General features: G+C 47.5%; 1 long non-coding RNA gene across 1 annotated transcript; it reads left to right on the plus strand.

Moving 5' to 3' along the window:
• Window positions 1-2,177: 2,177 nt before the first annotated feature.
• Window positions 2,178-21,556, plus strand: LOC128336191 (uncharacterized). Its single transcript, XR_008311843.1, has 3 exons — window positions 2,178-2,283; window positions 18,786-18,950; window positions 20,987-21,556. It is a non-coding gene; the product is annotated as an uncharacterized LOC128336191 (long non-coding RNA).
• Window positions 21,557-24,284: the final 2,728 nt, after the last annotated feature.

The following is a 24,284-nucleotide window of genomic DNA, read 5'->3' on the forward strand; positions in this document are numbered from 1 at the left end:
CCGTCCCCGCCCCGACGGAGTGGCGGACCTCTTACTCCTTCCTCTCAGCGTCCTCTTCTCTGTCGGGGCAGGCACTGTGCAAAAAGCCCTTCGCCTCGCCTCCCCAACGGGCCGCGGATCCCAGCAATGCTATTGGTTCCTGGAGGATTTTTTTGTAACATCATCGCTTCCCCTCGGCCAATAGCAAGCGGTGAAAATGGAAATATGATTCCCCCGCCACCTTAAACTGTAGCTGGGGCTGGTGGGAGTTGTAGTCTAGCAACAGCGGGAGACCTCCAGATTGGGAAACACCCCCTTCCCCCCTTTTATAGGCCTTAAGAAGTGGACAAGTTATGAACAGCCTTGAAAGTTCTATGCTTTTCAGCTATGTAGCGGGGAAAGCCAAACAGCAGCCAGTTAAGTGAACGATCTTGGGGAGAACTGTGATCACACCCGAGAGCAAAGGAAAGAAATATATGTAAGGCAGGGATTCTCAGAGGGCCCCAGCTGCTGTTGGACTATAACCCCCATCATTCCCAGCCGCAATGGCTGAAGGCTGGGAATGATAGGAGTTGTGTCCAACATTGTCTTGGACTCAGATTTGAAAACCTCTGATTGGGCGGGCGGGCGGGTTCTGTTGCTCTCCAGGTTGACTTTTCCGCTGGATGATGAGACCCATAAAATGCTAATGTTTAGCCATCTGTGAACATTGTCAACTGAAGCTATTTCCCATTTATTGTTATTTATTTATTGTTAAATGTATATACCGCTTTTCATTAACAATCCCAAGGTGGTTTCATTAAAAACACTCCCATGCACTGATGCAACAGCCAATTCAATTAAATCTGGGCAGGCCCCTCTCGGCTAAAGGTTAATGATATTGAAAGATGGAATTACTTATGAGAAAAAAATAAACTGCATTGCCAACACAAACAATGCACCTTTCCAGGTGGTTGAAACATGGCGGGGGTGGGGGATCGCCTCTCCAAAGAGCTTATCCGATTTTTCTATTTGTTGAGGAGTCTCTGCTGGATTTTAGTAATGCTTAAGCGATAAGCATATGATGGGCCTTGGACCTGCTGGATTAGACCCAAGGCCCATCTAGTCCAGCATCCTGTTTCACACAGTGCAATGGCCCATCAGATTCCATCGGAAGCCCACAGGCAGGAGCTGAGGGCATGCCTTCTCCCCTACTGCTACTCTCTTGCAACTGGTATTTAGAGGCAGCTTGCCTCTTAGGCTGGAGTTGGCCTGTAGCCGTCAGACTAGTAGCCATTAATAGACCTGTCCTCCATGAATTTATCTAAGCCCTTAAAGCCACCCATGCTGGTGGCTTTCCCCACATCTTGTGGCAGATAATTCCACAGGTGAATTATGCGTTGTACGGCAAAGTACTTCTTTTTGTCGGTCCTAAATTTATTGGCCAACGTCACTGATGGATAGGGCAAGTTGCTCTCCCCGTGCTGAGTTAAAAGAACCACTGCTCTTAAAAGCTGCCTCTTAACTCAGTTAGCAGGCTTTAGTTGTAAATATTCAGACCATTCACAAATACCAGCAATTACTTTGTGACAATGTTTGTGTGCAAGTCAAATAGTGCCGCAAGTCAAATAGTGTTGCAGTTAACACCAGCGACAGCCCCTGGAGGGATGCTGTGCTAGGGATGGGTAGGGCCAGTTGCTCTCCTCCTGCTCAAAACAGAGAATCGCCATTTTTAAAAGGTGCCTCTTGGCTCAGTTAGCAGGGGACTCGCCCTCAGTGGCATAAGAGGAGAGGCCAACAGGACTGTGTTTCTGGAGCAGAATGGGATAATCACTTTAAGACTGACCTTTCCTTCGCACACTTTAGCCTTGCTTTGGGTACCCTTTCCAGGGACCGCACTGTAGGGCTGTCCTCATGCTCGGCTTTAGGGTAGGAGAAGCCAGAAACGTTAACTTCAGCGAGCGGGCGGCGGGAGAACTCCCTGCCTTCCGCTCTCTTCCCCGGCTCGGCTGCAAATGGCTTCTAGGAAGCCTTTTGCGCAGGCGCGCAAAAGGCTTCCTAGAAGCCATTTGCAGCCGAGCCGGGGAAGGGGATGGGGTCGGCAGGAGAGCTCTCCTGCTGACTGCCTGTGGATGGGATGGGATGGGAAGGGAAGGGGCGGCAGGGGTCTTGGGTCTCCTCAGGGGGCGGCCGCCAGCCGAGACGGGGGGATTGAAGAGCCGGGCGGCAGGGACTGGGAGCTACCCTGCCGCCCGATTTGAAACAGGAGGAGGAAGCTGAGCCGCGCGCCGCCGGAGGAGGGGGAATGAAGCGGGCGGCGGGCAGGTATGCCGCCCGCTTACTTGAATAAATACGTCAGAATTCTTGAGGGAGTGAGTAAAGCCCCCCCCCATTCTTTTTGGAACCCCCCACCCAGTGCCGGACCGCAGCTCCGCGGTTCCGTGCACACCCCTAGCGCAGCCTGCCGTGTCCCTTCTGCCATGCTCCTGTTGTTACCTGGGAGGCCCCAGTTACCACAAACCAGACAAACAAGGATGATTGAAGGAAGCAAAATCACCATTTATTTACCCAAAGAAATCAGCGCTGATGGCTCCCCTCTGAGCCTAACGGCCTGCCAGAGAGTCGCGCGCAGCTGCCTTTGTTCTGGGTAATTATACTTTGGCATAATTACATAGCTGAGCGTCAACATTCAGCCCCGAGGGACCAATCGTTTCATTGGTTAACATCATTGTCCGTCATATTACAAATATTATAATCATTGCTTATTTAGACAAACATTCCTCTTAGTACAATGAAGCATTTTATTCTATGTTGATAAGCAAGCCGTCCTCCTTTATCCTGGAGGTGTTATTTTTGCTGGCTCTTGCTTTTCAGGAGATACAAGGAAAGGGGGGCTCTTCTCCCTCTAGCTTCTCAGCAAATTTATGGCTTTACAGCTTGCAATTTGGCAAGGCAACTTGTAGACTCTATTAACCATTTCTTGCCCAGTGCAAACCTGAGTCCTGTCTCACACTCTTTGCGAAGACACTTTCCCATTCCATGAGAACAAAGTGATTACAAAGCAGCTTTCAGAAAAGGCATTTTCCCCTCATTCCACATTTTCCCCCCTTAGAAGCCATTTTATAGCTTCTCTTCCTGAGGTAACCTTTTATACATAGCCATTATATGGGGGGCAGTTTCTTTTCTTACAATTCTCTCAACGGCCTCTTGTCCAAAGGAGATAAACAGGGGTAATAAGCAAGGTATTAATAAACAACCAAAAAAAAAGGCAATATCAGAACTCCTCCCACCATGGTTTTCAAACCTCCAAAGTACTCAAACCAATTTTCAAACCAATCGGGGGTGGCTAGGCCTTCCCAGTTCTGGACTGGAACATGAGCTATTTTGCCCATCCGATCAGTGATTTCCTCTATGGCCTTCCCTTGGTCATTGATCTGGATACAACAATTAGACAGGTTGAATTTTCCACACACACCACCCTCCATTGCTAGCAGATAGTCAAGTGCTAGCCGATTTTGGTATACTGCTGTGCGGAGCTGGGTGTTAGTTGTGGCTAGGAAGCTGAGAGCCAAAGAGGTCTCATGTGTAATGATTTCAAGCACGGCTTGTAACCTTATAATGTGATTGAGCATGTATATGGGGGTTCTGTACCCATAACTTCCATCTTGAGCCCAAGTGGCGGGCCCATAATACTGTATTATCCGCTCTGGGGGCCATTCATTGTCCTTAACTTTGCCTTGTTCACTAAAATTGAACTCACCAGCCACCGTCTTTAACACTTGCTGACACTGATTCCGACTACTACATCAGTCAGGATTTAAGGACTAAATAGTACATAGTTGCTATGAAAAAGTGGATCAAATCAACTCTCACCCCCCCTTTGTGTCCTTTTAGGGTCTGTCATGGCCAAAGGAAACCATGGAGAGCCCTAGAATGTAAAAACCAAGAGTCCTTGGTCTTGTTCAATGTTGCAGGATTTTGGCTATCCTGGATGTCCTCCTGATCCACTTGTATTGCTTTGGCTTGTTTGGCTAGTGTTCATAGACAAGCTTGGATGTCCATGTGCTTGAGAGCCTTGGCTCCCCCCTCATGGGCAATGTGGAATAATGTCGTATAATATCTGGCTGGCCTGTTAGCCTTCAGGCCTTCTTCAGATATTTGGCATCAAATCTTTAACTACAGCACTCTGGGATGCAGGAGGATCAGGAACAAGAAACCTGCATCACGGCCTTTTCCTCGAACACAAGACAGGGCAGCCGATGGATGTTCCGTCATCATTGGCCTGGACTGGGAATGCAAATAGGGAACCCCCCCTCAGGAAGCAGCTGTTGCTGATGATGGTTAGCCCGGTCTGTCACACTGCCGGTCCTTCTGAAAGCTCCTCTCTCTCTCTCACCTGACCACTGCTTTGGTCTGTAACAGAAAGACATCCCTCTCGGGAGAGACAGTTCAAGGCAATCCTGCTTATGCTAGAAATAAAAGACAGATGCATGTATTACCAATTTCCCTCCCCTGGGTAGGGACAACATGCTGAAACTGAGTTCCTGAGTAGCCCAATACAATAAATAAACCTGAGGCTATTTTCAATTTGATCTTTTGGCATTTTCTTTCCAATTTATGTTTTTGTTTTCCTGCTTGCCCTCTTTTCTCCCCCCAAAGTCCAAAACAGGGGATAATGTCCTCATTTACTTCACCTGATGAGCAATCCTGAGCAGGAGGCAAAAACAATGAAAATCAAAAAGAGAAAATAATAATGTTCACATCCATACCCCCTTGTGGGTTTGTGACTGTAAAGGCATTAAAATCTCTTATCACTCAAGAGGCCACAACATAAACTCCAGTGCTCGAATATCCAGCTGTTCTCCCGAAAAGTCCAGAGTGTGTACTACACAAGTTTTTTCTTTTCACAACAATCCTTCAAAGCAGGCCAGGCCGTTTAAGTAGCTGGCCCAGTGTCACCCAGCAGTGTGGTCGAATGAGGATTCAGACTCAGGCCTCCCCGGTCCTAGCCCAGCACTCTAACCACTATGCTGGCTGCCTACATACTTACAGACTTCTGTCAGGGCAATCAATCTCCATCCAGTGTATCTGACTTCATGATTCGTCAGTGACATCTGGCCTTTGGGATCTTCACTGCCCCCATCTAAGCCATGTGTAGGTAGTGTTCCAGCTCTCCGTCTTCAGCCTCATCACTAGCAAGCTTGGTAGGGCAACAATATCCTCATAAAAACCTATAAAAGAAACAGTCCTTGCCCCAAACAAAAATACTATACCTTTAAAATCTCTTTTGTGCGGTCTAAAGTCTCATGAAACAAACAGGCTTCTTTAATAAAAAAATGCATTGTCCATAGTCTTGCAGAAAAGTGAAACCTGTGATAAACACAATTTATTATCAAATCTCTAATCAGAAGCTGTGAAAACAGGGTGTGGGTTTTACGATAACACACAAAAACTTGATCCCTTTTAAAACTGGGAGGTTTTCCAGGTAAAATGCAAACCGGTCCTTTGGAACTCTCTGCTACTTGGTATAAATAATCTGGAGTCCTAAAGTTCCCTGTAAAAGCAAAGCAGGGCTGGCGGTAGGACAAATTTATAAATTTTTAAGCCTCAGACCCATTGATAATACTCTTAGTTTACATCAAAATCAATTAGCAGAAATATTTCATCCATATTGCAAAAAAAACCCAAAAAAAACCACCATAACTGCATTCGACTATTTGACTTGAAATCCTTTTTCCTTCTCAACCACAATAACAAGTTGCCATTCAGAGATCTTCCTTCTCACTCAATATTTGGAGTGGGGAGACTACACTCTACATAGTCTCCATTGGCTCTGAATTCGACCAATTCCATGTTGGAAACACTTTTCCATGTATAGTCTATATAAAAAAACAACTTAAACAAAGTTAGAGGATCCGATATACCTGCTTGGTGTACCTATACACTTACACTCAAGCAATTTCATTACAGCCATAGGCCATACAGAAAACGTGAAGAAAATTAAAAGTATACATTTATACAAGGCTTTTCTCCAGCCTCCCTTTAGCTCAAGAAAGTATTACAGGTTTGTAAATAAAGAAGTCACCAAAGGCCAGTACTACAGTATAAAATCACATTTGGCAAAAACAATTGCAATGACAAGAAGGACACATACAACCTGACATTGGAAGAATGGAGTGGACAGAACTTGCCCTTTCTTCTGCATATACATTTGTAGCAAGTCACTAAAACACTTTCACAACTACAGCAAAAGTCCCGCCTGTACCAAGATGAGTGGCAGAATACTCTCTGTATTTTAACAGAATGTGGAATCCCACACAGAGCCTAATAGAAACAGAACTGAACAGAAATAAAGTTCTCAGGAACAGAATCTTCACAGAAGCATCTCTGGGCACCCATAGAAACATACACACATATACACGCCCACAGCTCCCCTGAAATTAGCATCAGTCACAGTTAACATTTAAACAAACATTTTTGATGGAAAACAGGGAAGTTCACGTTTTAAATATCATTTTAAAAACACAACAAAATGAACAGCTACATATTTCAAACTGCATTTAAACAAAATAAACTGTGATATAACATTTAAGTCTGTTTAGGGCTTAACCCATGAGCAAGTTAACCAGTCAAGCGAAACAAAGAAACCCCAAGAAAACACAGTCACTAGCAAAATGGTCTATAAATCAACATTCTTTTCCCCAACCTATCTCAGACCACATTCCTTATACCATCCAAAACAAGACCTTTCCTCTTGACTCTGCTATAAATCTCACAACTCAACCCACTACATACTTTTCATTCCGTTAAAAACTTCCCTTTTGCCAACACCCCGTGTTGGTGTGAGCAGGTGCAGGGACTTGGTGAACTGTCCCTGCCCGGGAAAATCAGTGAAGTCAATTTGGATATACTCAATTAGGGCTGCCTCTACTGCCTGAGCCCCAAGGAGCACAACGGGCTCCTATCTTGGCACATGTCACGCAACGTGCACAAGCTTTTCCCCCTAAGCAGACACGTTGCAGATATGTAGGGATTCCTGCAGTAGCCTTGCGGGGCCATTTCTTCCCCTGTGGATGGACTGATGGTAGTGTTCTACCAAAGTGTGTCCCAACCTTCTGGGCATTGCCTGCCTGCTGTCTGTCTGGCTGAAAGGACCAGCCCTGGTCCCTGGCTGGTGACTCAGCCATCCTGGTTCCATCCTCTGGGTGTTGTGGGTCCCAGAGGTCTGGGGGTTGGACAACAGGATCCCCTGTTGGGCTGGATCTGTTTGCAGACCCTCAGCCATTCTTTGTGTTGCCTGGTCAGCCCTCCTGTTGCCTTGTGCCTTCCTGCCATCCCCCCTTTGGTAGCCCCTGCAGTGTATAACAGCCACTTGCTGGGTACACCAAACAACCTTGGGGAGGCAGAAGATCTCCTTACTGTATCTCGTCTTCTGGCCCCCTGTGCTGATGGTAACCGGTTTGTCCTTGGGGAGGCCAGGCTGACAAAGTCTCCTGGCTCCTGCCTCTCGGGGGCCCCTGTGATGGTGGTCTTCCAACACCTGTCCCTGTGGCATCCTTCTGCCAGACTTGTGTTGTGGCCACTGGCCTCCCAGGCAGGAGTTCCCAGTTTCTCGTGGGGCCCTCCTTCCCTTCCCTGTGACCCTCCTCCTCGTCCTAGCCTGTTCCTTCTCTTTGCTCAACTTACCCATGCCTTCTGAAGTGGTGGCCGCCAAAAGTTAGCCTTTTGTCTCTGGCCATGAGCCTTTTCCTTGGGCATTTCAAACTGGGGGTTGATTGATTGTCAGTCCGATCCCCCCGTTTTCTGCCCATACCTTACTGGAAGGCTCCCAGCTTTGTCTTGCGCTATCAAGACTTTGGTGGCCTCCGGTTTCCCGTCCCACCACGGCTTCCACTTCCTTTCTATCTCCTCTCCCCTATCTGCTGCTTTCCTTCTCTGTTCTCCTGCTTCTCCACCTTCTGTCTGTCCCTCCTTGTCCTACAACCACCCAACCATTACCTTCCTGGCTTCACAACAAGCAACTCCAAACAACATGCCAAACCTTCAGTACCTCACACCTTTCTTTTTCCTTTCCTTAAACCAGCCTCTTTCCATCTGGCTTCCAACAATTAACCAGCCTTTACATCACATGCACCAAATAAACCTCCTGAAACATCTCTACCTCTCTGCACCTTTCCAAGTGAATATGTGCCAATCACCTACAACTTTCACTTCTCCTCTTGAGATTTACCTCCATCTCTGCTGGGCGAATGGTCCCAGCCTGCTTGCCTGGGCCTCTGCCCTCATGGCTACTAAGAGGGTTGCTTGCAACAGCTCCTGAGCCATGGGGGAGGACGTTTGGTCTCAGGGACCAACCTGGTACCTATGTAGGGGTTTAGCCTGGGTCCCCTGTACTACATTCCACACCTTCTGGGTTACTAACATCTTCAGTTGGCCAGGATCATGATGATCCCATAATCTCCTGCCTTCCTGATTCTGAGTTGGGTCAGAGAGCAAACTGCCTCCTTCCTACCGTGTCCCTAATTCCCACTGGCCTTGGGGATGTGGACCCCCAAGTGCTTTACACGGTACTGGCAGGCTTGGGCCTCTGGCTCTCGGGACTCTGTAGCCTGTAGTCCCTCAGAGCCCCCCCAAGCCTGGCTTTAAGCTCTTCAGCATCGACCCTTCTCCTCCCATTGTTTTCCCAGAGGCGTGCTCTCTTACACTCAGAACAAACAGACAGTTCGGGGGGACGACAGACTGCGGGTAAGGGGTCCACGCAGTGAGGCACAAAAAGAGTTTTAGACAGACAAATTCACGCTTCGCACCTCCAGTTTGGGTTCTCCTCCCGTCGCCGGGATAGAAAACGTACTCAGGAGTCCCGCCTTGCCTCAGCAAGGCCACTTTCGTGGTGGGTTTCCCCCTTTGGGGTCCCCCTCTGCACTCACCAAACTTTCAAACTGCACACATTCACACCAACTCCTCCCTTGTTCCTCCTCCCAGAGCCTATCCTGCTTTTAGGCAGTGCCCTCTGCCTGCAGCGGCTCTTGACCTAGGGTGGGCTACTCCCTTGGTCTCCTACCCGTCCCGGGACTCCCAATACTGCACCTGTCTGGACTCCTTGCGTTGGTGTGCCTCGTTCCTCGCCCGTCTTCGGTGGGCTTGGGAGTCTGGGTCTCACGCCGCCGGGGGTCAAGACCTTCCTTCTTTCAACTGAAGAAGTGGCGCCTGAAGGGCTGCTCGCCCGCGACGAGAGAAAAGGACCCCCAAGTAGCCACCGATGGGCTGGTAATCACCAGCAAACCATCCGAGCCTTCACGGCACCAGTTTATGTTACCTGGGAGGCCCAAGTTACCACAAACCAGACAAACAAGGATGATTGAAGGAAGCAAAATCACCGTTTATTTACCCAAAGAAATCAGCGCTGATGGCTCCCCTCTGAGCCTAACGGCCTGCCAGAGAGTCGCGCGCAGCTGCCTTTGTTCTGGGTAATTATACTTTGGCATAATTACATAGCTGGGCGTCAACATTCAGCCCCGAGGGACCAATCGTTTCATTGGTTAACATCATTGTCCGTCATATTACAAATATTATAATCATTGCTTATTTAGACAAACATTCCTCTTAGTACAATGAAGCATTTTATTCTATGTTGATAAGCAAGCCGTCCTCCTTTATCCTGGAGGTGTTATTTTTGCTGGCTCTTGCTTTTCAGGAGATACAAGGAAAGGGGGGCTCTTCCCCCTCTAGCTTGTCAGCAAATTTTTGGCTTTACAGCTCGCAATTTGGCAAGGCAACTTGCAGACTCTATTAACCATTTCTTGCCCAGTGCAAACCTGAGTCCTGTCTCACACTCTTTGCGAAGACACTTTCCCATTCCATGAGAACAAAGTGATTACAAAGCAGCTTTCAGAAAAGGCATTTTCTCCTCATTCCACACTATCTCAAGCGAATGGGCTTCCCTGGGGTAGTTATCAGGGAGGAGGGGGAGGGTGTCCTCTCCCACCTGCGATTGTCACCCCCCACCCCACCCCGCTTCACCGGTGCCCTAGAGCGGCAGATCCAACCCTGGAAGAAGGCAGGCAGGCAGCAGTTAATGGAGGGCATCATTGCCAGGGCCTGAGGCGGTCTCAGCCAGAAGGTGCTTCTTCCACAGGTCTCCTCAGTCTGCAAAGCAGTTTGCTTCTGCTATGATAGACCTGATTTCCTATTGCTGGCTTGCTGTTTCACATAGAGATCGCCCAGATTTACCCCCAAAGTCCCTGCGAGCCAGTGGTCGTCCCCCCCGTTTCCTCACGTGCCAGCCACCTTTTGACGTTGCCCACTGCTGTTCCTCAATATTTGGCGCTTCGGCCTTGGTTGGCCCTTGTAAATTCCGCCTCTGCCTTTTTAAAAAATCTACATTTCTAAAAAGAGATAATGAAGTCAAGAGCATCATCCACTATATAAGATTTATTTTTAATAAATTTTCTTTCCTACTTTTCCATTTTCAAAACAGAATACCCAAAGGAGCTAACAGACACATACTAACAACAAGGAACCATAACACACTAAGCATTTAGTAACATAAACATTGAGTAACATAACATAGTAAAACAATGGAAGCATGCATATCCAAAGAGTTATTATTGCTAATTTGCTACCTATTAGGGTGTTTAGAAGACTGCTTACAATCTGTCATTTTCTATTTACTCAGTACATATTTATATGTGGCTTAATTGCTTTGTGGTTTGGAGTATAAAAGCAGGGAAGAGGTGCCAGTTCCAGGATATTGAATTAATGCTGCATAAAAGATCAAGTTCTTGTAAAGTATGCATTCACACAAAAATGCATTCTTAATGCAGAGACTGTCTTGATTTCAGCTTCTTTTATGCTATTGTAGGATATGGGATGTAACTAATGTAGGTTTTATGTTTGAACTGTAGGTGCAGGATGTGTTTTTACCTCAGTCTGTGAAAGCACACTGAGACAATCCTTTCCATTATTTTTATTTTATGGCTGGTGTATTAAATACTGGCTTTTTTTAAGTGTTCAGAAATAATGTCTTAAAAGTCAGAGAATTATTTAGGAAAACACATTGCTGAAACAAAAAGCATGAGCTTGTCAACATTAACCACATACAGAATCCATTTAATCTGGATCGTGATCCGTTGAGCCCATAAGTGAATGGGTTCTGCGCCTGCGCAGGCACCTCTCGGGCCGACTAGGTAGCTCCTCGCGACGCCCAACCGCCTTTCTGCACGTGCTCCTGCATTCCATCTATATAGTGCGGTTGGGCGACTTCCGTTAGTTTCTGTTTGACCGCCACAGCGTTCAGACCTCGTGTGGGCTCCTCGGTAGACAGAAATAACAAACTTTACTTATACAGCTTGAAAATTTGTATTGAATATTGGACAGGATAAACGGAATTGGATATTTGGCTTGATGGACTAAGTTAGACGACGGATTGGACTGATTTATCTGGCTTTACCTGGACTGCTAAACGGAATCTGAAACTTGTTTAACGGACTAGTTTAGATGACAGATCGGACTGATTTCTTTGGCTTTACTTGGATTGTTGTTGGATTTTGCAAACAGACGGACTGCTTACGGAAAATGGAGAATAAAACTACGTTTAAGCGTTGTGTGAGGTGTCGGGCAAAGTTGCCATCCACCGACCATCATGATGCCTGCTTGTTGTGTCTCGGTGAGGAGCACAACACGGCAGCTTGTAAAATTTGCTGTGCATTCTCGAAACAAACGAGAACAAATCGGGCGTTGCGCCTTAGAGCCGCGCTTTATGAAGACGCACTCCGCCCGCCGACCCCTCGCCCTATAGATCCGTTGACATCGGCTACAGAATCGACATCGGCTACGGCATCGGGCGCAGGGAGTCACGGAGCTGTCGCAGTACAGTCTAAAACCGTGTCTGATAAAGCTTTCAAGAGACCTTTGGAAGTCTCTTCGAAGGAGCACAAGCGGAAGGAAAAAAGACATCGACGAGAGGAAAGTGTCGGGCATGAAGGTGAGAAGACTGGACATAGGCTGAAAACTCCATCACCTTCTTCGGTGCAGGGATCGGAGGGTGAGTGGAATACAGAGCATCGAACTTCAAGCCCGGTCTCGACACCGAGAGCCTCGACGTCGAGGACACCCTCAACATCGAGAACGGAACGAAAAGGCGAATCATCGGTACCATCACCCTCGACGCCGACATCGAGGAGTGAGCACACCGGGGGTCATTTCGACATCGAGCTCGACATCGAAGGCGAAGAGCAACCATGACTCTTCGGCGCCGAGAGAGAATGTACACCGTGTCTCCCTCTCCCATGCACACACTCCTCAACAGTCTCCCTCGACTCCACGGAACCAGGGAAGCCACTGCTCTGATAGAAGTGCGACTTCGGCACTCAGGAGCCTGATGGCATCAGATCCGAACACCCCTGCAGAATCCACATTCCAAGGGTTTGTGAGTGCAGGATTGGATGAGGAGGAGGAGGAAGGGGAAGAGGAAGTGGAGTTGGAGCGGGCGCGCCCCCATCCAAGGACTCCATCGCTTTCCCCAAGAGTGGCAGCCGAACCTTTGATCCAGTCACCCTTGGCTGTGGTGCCACCGTTGCCTGGGTATTTGGATGACAGCATACACCATCCAGCAACTCAATCCTCGCATACGTGTGGGTTCAGACACACACTCCCGCACGATTACGCGGAATACTTAAGGTGGAAGGCGCAACAACCCGACCCACAACCTCGGGAAGAGAGTCATCCACCTACAGCCGCTGCCCACAGGGAGAAACCAAGTGGGAAGCGGAAGAGAAAGAGCACTCCGCCACCACCGAGCCCATCGTCCAGAGAATCTTCTCCTGGGTCAGTGCATCAGGACTATGGTACTGAGGGGACGGATTCTGATCAAGGCAGTGGACAGACAGAGCTTCCACCTGAAGTACCACCTCGCCTTTCAAGATCCCCAACTGAAGAACTCAAAGCGTACCATGTAATGATTAGAGAGATGGCAGAGGCTTTGGGGTTAAATCTGCAGCTGCCAGATACTGAGTCTACCAACCCAGTTTACAACATGATGTTCCAGTCAAAGGCTTCGCATCCAGTATCTTTACCCATGATACCGGCTATATCAAAGGCAGCAAAATCAGCATGGGAGATGGTGCATTCAGTGAATCCAACTTCAAAGCGCATTGAAAATTTGTATCGGATATGTGATGGAGAGGACACTTACCTGCTGCATCACCCGGATCCTAACTCCATTGTGGTGGATTGTGCATCTTCATCCAAGGGCGGCTGTCGCCACATGACTCCTGGAGATAAGGAGGGCAGAAAGATTAATGTGTTAGGCCGCAGGCTGTATGCTACTTCAAGTCTAGCTATCAGAATTGCAAATTACGCAGCGTGTATGGCGAGGTACACTCACCTCCTATGGGACAACTTGCTCCATGATTCGACCTCCATGTCCGCGGAGGAGCTGCAGACTAGGCTCCATGAGGTGTACGAAAAGACGACCGCAGTAACAAAACAGCAGCTTAGTACTTTCAAACACTTAGCTGAAACTGAATCCAGAGCCATGGTGACAGCAGTCACCATGCGTCGCTGTGCCTGGCTATGTGCAACATCTCTCCAGCCAGACATGAAAGACCGGGTTGAGAATCTGGCTTTTGATGGAAAGGGTCTTTTCCATGAGAGTACAGACACTACCATGGAGACGCTGAAAAAATCTAAATTTACAGCAAAAACTTTCATGGTGTCCACCTCAACAACTGGCTCCAGAGCATACAATCCCAATAGACAAAGGCCATATCGTTACCCAGATAGGGGAGGCTTCAGGAGACAGAACAAGCCCTACCAGAGATCTAGAGGCTTCCGGAACAACAACAACAACAACGGCAGCAATAGAAACAAAAGCCAAAATAATCGTAATAACAACAAGGAGGCTGCAAAGCAGTCGTTTTGATTGCAATGTCAGCCCAGTACACTTAGACACAATTGCCAGGACCACTACCATCGGCCCTGTAGTTGTCAGCTCAAACATCAGACTGGCAAGCCATGCTGTGGCATGGCACAACATAACATCAGATCAGTGGGTTCTGAGGCTTGTGGAGACGGGTTATGCAATCGAGTTCACAACTCTACCCCCGTTCTCAGGGCTCCGTTTCACGAGATCAACACCAGTGTTGGAAGAAGAGATAAAAGTGTTATTGGAAAAAAGAGCAATTGTGACAGTGCAGTGGGCGAAGAGGTTGTCCGGATTCTACTCCCGCTATTTTCAAATACCCAAGCGGGATGGAGGGATACGGGCAATCATGGATTTGAGAGACCTCAACGATTTTGTCTGGACCCGGAAGTTCAGAATGACGACGTTGCAGGAGATTCTACCCTTTCTGGAGCAGGAAGAGTGGGCGGCAACGTTAGACCTGAAAGACGCTTACTTCCATGTGGGCATCCAGAAAAATCACCGAAAATATCTACGCTTTACGGTGGGGAATATGATTTACCAATATACTGTCCTCCCTTTCGGACTATCAACAGCTCCAAGAGTCTTTACCAAGGTGGTGGCAGTGATAGTTGCATTCCTTCGCACTCAGGGCCTAGTGGTCTACCTGTATTTGGACGACTGGCTCCTGGTGAGCAAGGACAGAAAACTGTTGGAGACTCAAATTCAAACGATGCTACATCATCTCCAGGAATTGGGGGTAAATGTGAACTGGAAAAAGTCCAACTTGACCCCAAGAAAGAAAGTCAGTTTCATAGGTGCCATCCTCGATTTAGAGCAACGAAGGGCATTCTTGCCGATGGAGAGATGCATTCAGATCATCGCGTTAGCAACTCGATTCCACAACCAACCGGACCAGAGAGCAAGGGTGATCCAGAGGCTTTTAGGCCTGATGGCTTCGTGCAACACAACGGTTCGTTACACGAGACTACGGATGAGACCCCTTCAACGGTGGTTCTTGAACCACTTCCGTCTCAATGTGGACAGCCAGAACATGCTGTTGCACCTTCCCAGGGGTGTACAAGCTTCCCTGCAGTGGTGGATGAAGGGAGTAAATCTCTTACAAGGAGTACCGTTCAGACCTCTGCTTCCGAAAGTGTGGATCACAACGGACGCATCCCTACAAGGGTGGGGTGCGCATTGCGCCCGAGATTGCATTCAGGGTCAGTGGACACCTCATCAGGCAGGATACCATATCAATTATCTGGAGCTAATGGCTGCATTTTTGGCGTTAAGAGCTTTCGAACCACAACTAAGGGGATCTGTGGTACAGATCCAGATGGACAATACTACAGCTATAGCTTATCTAAACAGACAAGGAGGGACAGTTTCTCCAACACTCTGCACCTTGTCGATGAAGTTGTGGGACTGGTGCATCGCCCATGCCATATATCCAGTGGCGATTCACATCAGAGGGGTGGACAACCACCTGGCGGATGCTCTCAGTCGGAGCACTCTGAACAACCAGAGACACGAGTGGGAGATCAAGGGAGACTGTATCAGACAGATTTTCGATCGTTGGGGGACCCCTGCGGTGGATGTGTTTGCCACGGAGGGGAACAGAAAGTGCAAGAGATACTGTTCTCGTGCGGGAATAGGTGTGGGGTCTCTGGGAGATGCATTTCAGTACGAGTGGAGAAAGGGGCTCCTTTACCTGTTCCCGCCGTTGCCTCTCCTAAATCGGGTGTTGGCACAGATCCTAAGGGATGAGGCAGACTGCATACTGGTGGCCCCATGGTGGCCACGTCAGCCGTGGTTTGCCCTGTTGCTTCGCCTGTGCAGAGGGCAGCATTACCGTCTACCAGCGACGTCAGATCTCCTGCAGATGGCAGGGGGCAGGGTACTGCACCCAGAGATAGAGACCCTAAAACTAACAGTGTGGAGAATAAACTTTTAAACAAAATTCTGTTAAATAGCAGACGCAAGTCTACTAGGCGTAGCTACTTCTGTAAGTGGAAACGATTTAGAGCATATGCAAAGGCGAGTGGATTCAAAGCATGGACGGCATCAGTGCACCAGGTGCTGCTTTATTTAACTAGCCTGAAAGTGAAGGGCCTAGCAAATGTATCATTGAAACTGCATCTGGCTGCTTTATCCTCAAGACTTCCGGGGTGGGATGGAAAGACAGTATTTACTCACCCGGAATGTAAAAGGTTCATGAAAGGGCTGAATAATCTCTACCCTCCACTTAAGAGACCTTTGGAGCAGTGGAGTCTGTCTTTGGTGCTTTCTGCATTAACGGAGAAACCCTTTGAACCATTACATGAGGCTAGTTTGCGGTTATTAACGCTTAAGACTGCATTTTTAATCGCAATAACCACAGCAAAGAGAGTGGGGAAATTGTCGGCTCTAAGGGCGGACAAACCCTATTCTACCCACATAAGGTGGTGATGAGGTTGGACCCTAACTTTCGTCCAAAGGTGATAACAGGGTTCCATCTGAATCAGGAAATAGTCTTGCCAACCTTTTTTAAAGATCCTCAGTCTCCTTTGGAGAAGGCACTGCATGCTCTGGACGTGCGTCGTACGCTGCTGTATTATTTGAAAGGGACTAAAGAGCACAGAAAGTCGAATAAATTGTTTGTGGCCTATAAAGGCAAGAACAAGGGGAGGTCGGTGTCTCGGCAACGTATTGCCCATTGGCTGGTGGAACTAATCTTGTTGGCTTATAGGCTGCAGAATGTAGCGCCACCAAAAACTATAAGGGCTCATTCTACTAGAGCCTACTCAACCTCGGCAGCTCATCTGTCAGGGATTAAAATGGATGACATCTGTATTGCTGCAACATGGTCATCGCAACAGCCGTTTATAAAACATTATGCAGTGGACCTGCGCATGGCGCGGCAGGCGGAATATGGGCGAAGTGTGTTAAAAAGGGTGTTGCCTTAGAGGGCATTCTTCTGCACCCACCACCACGGAGGGTCAGCTAACACGAACACGGAGGGTCAGCTAACTAATCACCCATTCACTTATGGGCTCAACGGATCACGATCCAGATAAACAGGTTGCTTACCTGTAACAGGTGATCTGGTAGTGATCCGTTGAGTCCATAAGACCCGCCCAGAAGCCATCCCCACTGCAGAAGTAGATTCATCAATTGGCAGATTGTGCATACAAGGCGGTCTGCACAGAAAACTAACGGAAGACGCCCAACCGCACTATATAGATGGAATGCAGGAGCACGTGCAGAAAGGCAGTTGGGCGTCGCGAGGATCTACCTAGTTGGCCCGAGAGGTGCCTGCGCAGGCGCAGAACCCATTCACTTATGGACTCAACGGATCACTACCAGATCACCTGTTACAGGTAAGCAACCTGTTTTTTCAGCTAGCTGTTAAAGGCTTACTTTAACTTCTGTTGAAATTGATATGTAAAAGTGCTTAACATTGGCTGGATCATCTAGAGACTTTGGGCCGGGAGGATGGCAGTGAAGGGCTCATTTTAAAATCTCGTCTCTGGGCCCACTCCAACCTTGAAAGAAACATAAAATTAGACACCAGCAACAGCCACTAGAGGGATGCTGTGCTGGGGATGGATAGGGCCAGTTGCTCTCCCCCTGCTAAATGTAAGATAATAACCACTTTTAAAGGTGCAATCAGTTAGCAATTAGTTTACAAAGAAAACCCAATGCTCCAACTTTTATTCTTTCTCCATCTCTCCCTCCCAGATCCGCAATTATATCCAAATGGATGAGGAAGAAAGGGAACTAGAGATAGGAAGAAGAAGAAGAAAAGGAAACACAGACTTGTGGGGGGAGTGTCCATGTGAGAGGTTGAGAGAGTGGGTGGTTGTGTGCGGGGGGGGGGAACTGAGCAGGAGAAAGAGTGTGACTTGGAAACTGATTGCTAGAAGGGAACTAGCGCAGCCAGAGAGAGGTGCGGGGGGGGGGGGGGCTCTCCCAAACTGTCTGAATTGCCTGCAGATCCGCCACCGGGTCTGGGTGAGGAAGAACACAGTGCAGCAGCAGAGCTTGAGTACTTCCGGCAGTGGGCGGGACTTGGGGCGGAAGCAGGTTGGGAGATTGACAGATAGGCCTGTGTAAACACCCCCGCCCTCTCCACCTGCCAGTTAAACTATATTCAATGTGTTTCTGGCCATACACAGAGTGCAGGGCTCAATTTTTAAAAAAAATACATATAAATAAATAGCTAGGAACGACTTCTTAGTCAATAATCCTTCTCTGCTGCTGCCCCAGAGCTTTGGAACACGTTGCCTGCTGAAATAAGAGCCTCCCCATCTCTGACAACTTTTAAAAAGTCTTTATAGACACTTCTATTCAACCAGGCTTTTAATTAAATATTGTTTTAATAGTTTTAACATTGTTTTAAATGTCATTTTAAAATTTTAGATTATTGTAATGTTTTAACTTTTACTGTATCAATCAACCTTTATTAATGTTGATGGATAAAGGTTGATTGATACAGTAACAGTGTCATTTATTTTGTTTTAAGTAATGTTTTAATTTTTGTTGTTTATTTTAACTCATGTTTTTACTTTTTCTGCCTGTTTGTTTTTGTTGTAAACTGCCCTGCGACGTGAGTTTGGGGCGGTATAAAAATATGCTAAATAAATAAAAATAATCCATGTTTGTAAACGTTTGGAAGTAAACTGCTGATTGTGCTGATGGGGAAATCTGAGGTGGGCAAGCGAGAGAAGGGGAGTTGTCAAAACCCTTAAATATTATAGATAGCGTCTGAAATGGGCAAAATACACCAGTAATGGAATCAGGATGGGGTGTGTGTGTGTGCGCTGCTTATGATTCCGTTACCGCCATGTTTTGCACATCTCAGGCCCTATCTATCTCAGGCCCTATCTATAAATTCTGCAAGCCTAATCTCATTTTTTTTCCCCCTGACTCACTTCACCTGCAGGCCTTGGAAGTCATCAAACAGCTGAAGGAGACCATGCAGATCAAGCAGGTGTGGACAAGGCTGCGCTTCACCCTCCTGGCAAAAGAAGGCAAGCGGCTGAAAGAGAAGCTGAAGCTGCCGATCAAGCTGGTGGAGAGTGAGGACTTTGACGAGCAGCTGGAGATGGTAAGTGTGAAGGTGGTATTGGGACACAAGAGGTCTGGACCCAGCTTAGGAACATAGGAGGCTGCTGTCTGCTGAGTCAGACCATCTAGCTCGGTATTGTCTGCACTGACTGGCAGCAGCAGCTCTCCAAGATTTCAGGCAAGAGTCTTTCCCAGGCCCCACCTGGAGATGCTGCCAGGATTTAAAAATGCCTAACAGCCTAGCTAGATACCATGTGACACCCACAACTTTTGCACCAGGCAAAGTCATCATACAATCTATAGGCAGGTCACAGATCCACCTCCCTATACCCCAATGACTGAATCACACACTACTAGGAGCCGCCCCCCCCCCCCCCGAGGAATATCCCCTGTGCAAGAGGATATGGGCTCATCATCCACAGAAGGGGTGCCTTCCTTCTCTATTCCTTGGAATGATGTGCTCCTTCTGCATAACAGCAGAGTAGACATCAGCCATTTCATACCAACAGGCAGCATGTGGTTACAAGTCATTGCAAGGCATACAAATACTTGATCAGGTCAGTATTAATAGCTTGAAATACCAAGAGATGCCAAGAGTTTAGTTTCACACGGCACATAATTAGTCTATGGAATTCTTTGCCATGGGAAGTGGTGATGGCCACCAGCTTGGCTTTAAAAGGGGCTTAGACAGATTCATGGTGAACAGATCTGTCAATGGCTACTTTAGTCTGGTGGCTGTGGGCCACCTCCAGCCTCAGAGGCAAGATGCCTCTCAATACTAGTGGCAGAGGAATCACAGCAGGAGAGAGGGTCTGCCCCTTTCAACTCCTGCCTGTAGGCTTCCAGCGGCATCTGGTGAGCCACTATGTGAAACAGGATGCTGGACTAGATGGGCTTCCTTGGGCCTGATCCAGCAGGGCTGTTCTTATGTTCTAAGGTTCCTTGAAGCAATTTTTCATGTAAAGCCCTGTGTAATCAAAGCTATTTTTTTGATGGGAGCCTAAATGTGTGAGCATTGTAAGATATTCCCCTCAGGGGATGGGATTGCTCTGGGAAGAGAAGGTTCCCAGTTCCCTCCCAGGCATCTCCCGATAGGGCTGGGAGAGATTCCTTCCTGCAACCTTGGGGAAGCTGCTGTCAGTCTGGGTAGACAATGCTGAGCCAGAAGGTCTAATGGTCTGACTCCGTATTTATTGATTAAGTTAGTGTAAAAACAGTGTCCTATGTACTTTTTGAAGCTGTGGTGTGTGTGCTTTGGACTGCGGCGTTGCACACATGTTTTCTGAGAGCTTACCGCTCATCTAAAACTAGGGGTGGTGTTGGTAAGAGGACATTTGCCAATGGCAATCTGCAGCAGTATGGCACCCACAGTTTGTAGTGCATGAGTAGGGCTTGGAATGTGGCTGTATTCTGGGGCCTCGGGCCTGGACCTGGTGGGCCACATCTCTCAATAGCTGAGGGAGGCAGCAAAATGTCCAAGATAGTGGCTGTCCCAGGGGCTTCGTGTGTGCGCTATCTTCCTAGCTGACCCGTGTGGCAACTTCAGCAGAAAGATAATTGAATAATAAGAACAGCCCTTCTGGATCAGGCCCAAGGCCCATCTAGTCTAGCATCCAGTTTCCCACAGTGGCCCACCAGATGCCTCTGGGGAGCCCACAGGCAAGAGGTGAGGGCATGCCCCCTCTCCTGCTGTGGCTCCCCTGCAGCTGGGATTCGGAGGCATTGTGCCTCGGAGGCCTTTTATCCCTAAGCTGCATGCCCGTGTGGTGATCCGGAACCACCTCACCTTTCCAACAGCCCTGTGAGGCATGTTAAGCTCAGATGGATGGGACCCAGGTCAAGAAGTGAACAGAAATAAAGCTTGGAGCGGGTGGGAGAGAATGCAGGAGAGACAATAACGGGCTGTCCAGTGTCTCTGCGGGAGCTCTTCATCCGAGAACTGAAAAATCTATGTACAATGCACAGACTTTGTATTTATGAGAATGGAGTGACTCTGAAAAGCACAACCCAAGAACTGTGAACTTGATTTGATCTCCAATATTCTCACATAAAACTGCTGTCTTGTAAACATTTCAGAATGGCTAATGTCACTTGCTCCTAACCCTCCAAGTGAAAGGGCCTGGAAGGAGGCCGCGTCAACACAGAAGCCCCGCGCCAGCGGCCAGTGTCTCATCTGGTGGCTACACAGGGATAGGCCTTCTCCGTTGCTGCCCCGAGATGCCCGTCCCCTCCCCATCTCTTCTGTGTGAACTTGTTTTATGTTGTTCACCGCCCAGAGACAAAAGTTTGGGGCAATATACAAATTGGATGGATTGATTTAAAAAATAAACATCGGATTACTAATATGCTTGAGGTTTTTAGGCAACTGTTTGTTTATTAACTGTATATACTGTCGACGTAGAAATGAAGTATGTAGACACAAAGCTAGCATTCAGACAGAGTCTAACATTGTGTGTGTTTGTGTATATATCGTACACATTTTATTCTTAGTGTCCATATATGTATGTGAGTGTCTATGTCTGAACACTAAGATTCTAGACTCTAAGAAGCTGTAGACTAGAGTTGTGTAGTGTCTAATCCCTATAGACACTTAAAGTGTCATGAGTGTATGTATGTGTATATACATTAAATACATGTAGACACAGACTGGTGTCTCTCTGTGTTTTTGTGCGTAGATAGATCTAGACAGACACAGACACAACCAGTGTTCCCGCAAACAGGGATCTCCAGAGGTTGTTGATGACAACTCAAAGCAACCTCAGCTCCAATGGCTTTTGTTTGGGGACTATGGAAGTTATATACAGAGTGTGTATTTACTTCCATCACCAATTTGAAGCTGGGGCACCCCTCCCACAACTGCTGTTAGAGAGAGACTGAGCCAACTCCCCCAAAACCTTTGATCTTTTGACCCTTTGATCTTTTGACCCTTTGAACCTATGATCTTTTGACCCTTTGATCTTTCAAACATTTGATCTTTTGACCCTTTGATCTTTTGAACCGTTGACCCTTTGATCTTTTGACCCTTTGAACCTATGATCTCTTGACCCTTTGATCTTTTGAACCTTTGACCGTTTGATCTTTTGAACCTTTGACCCTTTGATCTTTCGAACATTTGACCTTTTAACCCTTTGATCTTTTGACCCTTTGATCTTTCGACCCTTTGAACCTATGATCTCTTGACCCTTTGATCTTTTGAACCTTTGACCGTTTGATCTTTTGAACCTTTGACCCTTTGATCTTTTGAACATTTGACCTTTTAACCCTTTGATCTTTTGAACCTTTGACCCTTTGAACCTATGATCCTTTCACCCTTTGATCTTTTAACCCTTTGATCTTTCAAACCTTTGATCTTTTGATCTTTTGAACCTTCGAACCTTTGATCTTTTGACCCTTTGAACCTATGATCCTTTCACCCTTTGATCTTTTAACCCTTTGATCTTTCAAACCTTTGATCTTTTGATCTTTTGAACCTTCGAACCTTTGATCTTTTGACCCTTTGAACCTATGATCTTTTGACCCTTTGATCTTTCGCACCTTTGACCACCTGATCTTTTGACCCTTTGATCTTTCGAACCTTTGATCTTTCGACCCTTTGAACCTATGATCTCTTGACCCTTTGATCTTTTGAACCTTTGACCCTTTGATCTTTCAAACCTTTGATCTTTCGAACCTTTGACCCTTTGACCTTTCAAACCTTTGACCCTTTGATCTTTCAAACATTTGACCTTTTAACCCTTTGCTCTTTTGAACCTTTGAACCTATGATCTCTTGACCCTTTGATCTTTTGAACCTTTGACCGTTTGATCTTTCGAACCTTTGACCCTTTGAACATTTGACCTTTTAACCCTTTGATCTTTTGACCCTTTGATCGTTTGACCCATTGATCTTTCAAACCTTTGATCTTTTGAACCTTCGAACCTTTGATCTTTTGACCCTTTGAACCTATGATCTTTTGACCCTTTGATCTTTTGCACCTTTGACCACCTGATCTTTTGACCCTTTGATCTTTCGAACCTTTGACCTTTTGAACCTTTGATCTTTTGACCCTTTGAACCTATGATCTTTTAACCCTTTGATCTTTCGCACCTTTGACCATTTGATCTTTTGACCCTTTGATCTTTCAATCCTTTGACCTTTTGACCTGCTGCCATCAGCCAGTTGACCTTTTGACCGGTCAAGGGGTCAGCACGCCCTTCAGCTGGTTGACCGATCATGGCTGATGTTTGACCGGTCATGTCCAACCAGTTTATGGCAGCATTGACTAGTTGGCCGGTCATTGCAGCCATAAACTGGTCGGCCTTGACTGGTCAACTGCTTTCCTTGGAATCCCCCCAACTATAGCACTTAATCTGTAGGACTCTGAACTTGACACGTATGTGTTAGAAAGATAAATAAAATAATTATACTTTAATATGGGGTGTGGGGTGTTGGGTTCCATGAGATGCTTCGACTCGGGTATATGGACTTTTAGTGTCTAGGCCGACACGGGTGTTTCTTTCCATGAACCACCAAGGCACCATGAAGGAAGAAATCTATTTCCATCACTGACCAGAAGCTAGGGCAGTTCCCCACAGCTGGGGGTGAACGGGCTTTGGCTGCAGGCTTTTCCCTTTCGGATGTAGGCTCAAATCTTCTCTTCCCAGCAGCTTATGCCAGCCAGCGGGATCCTCTTCTTGGGGCCAAGAGCCGCGGAGGAGAGCCTCTGCTCTGGCCTACCTTGTGCCAAGGGGGGCCTGAAGCTCTCTCCGCCCCCCCCCCCGCCAGACCTACTTTGCTTTGCAGCGGGAGGGAAGATGATCTCGCTGGGCCAAAGGCCCCTTCGGCCTACTGAGGACATGGCACCAGTTCAGAAGAGAAGTCAAGGGGGGATGCTGCTGGCTCCGTCCACCCAATGCACAAGGCGCAGATCTTGCTTCTCAGAGAAGCCAAGGAGAGCCAAGCTTCTTCCTGCACTTAGGGTGGCCCTCGGCAGCCAAGCCTGCAATTTTGGGTACATTACCAGAGCCATAAGGTAAACCCTGGAGAGATGCTGCCAGTCAGGGTTGATGACAGCGCGCTGGCTGGGACAGGTGTCTGACGCAGGGGTGTGGGGACAAAAGAGCAGGTGGGGAGGGCTGCCCCTCGGCCGCCAAGGCATGCCCCCATGCCCTGTGGATGTCCTCGTCAACTTGTGGCGTTTAATGCACCAGGTAATGCACGTGATGCAAATTACTCAACCACTTTTTAAAGTTAATGTCTGAGCTAGAGGATTGTAACGTTTTAGAGCTGGAAAGGACCTTGGAGTCCAACTTCCTGCTCAGCAAGAGGAAGTGCTACAGCATCCAGAACAGAACCAGAGCATTAAAAACCTGTACACTATGGAACTGGAACAGAA

This window comes from Hemicordylus capensis, chromosome 12, assembly GCF_027244095.1.
Source record: "Hemicordylus capensis ecotype Gifberg chromosome 12, rHemCap1.1.pri, whole genome shotgun sequence".
NCBI lineage: Eukaryota > Metazoa > Chordata > Lepidosauria > Squamata > Cordylidae > Hemicordylus > Hemicordylus capensis.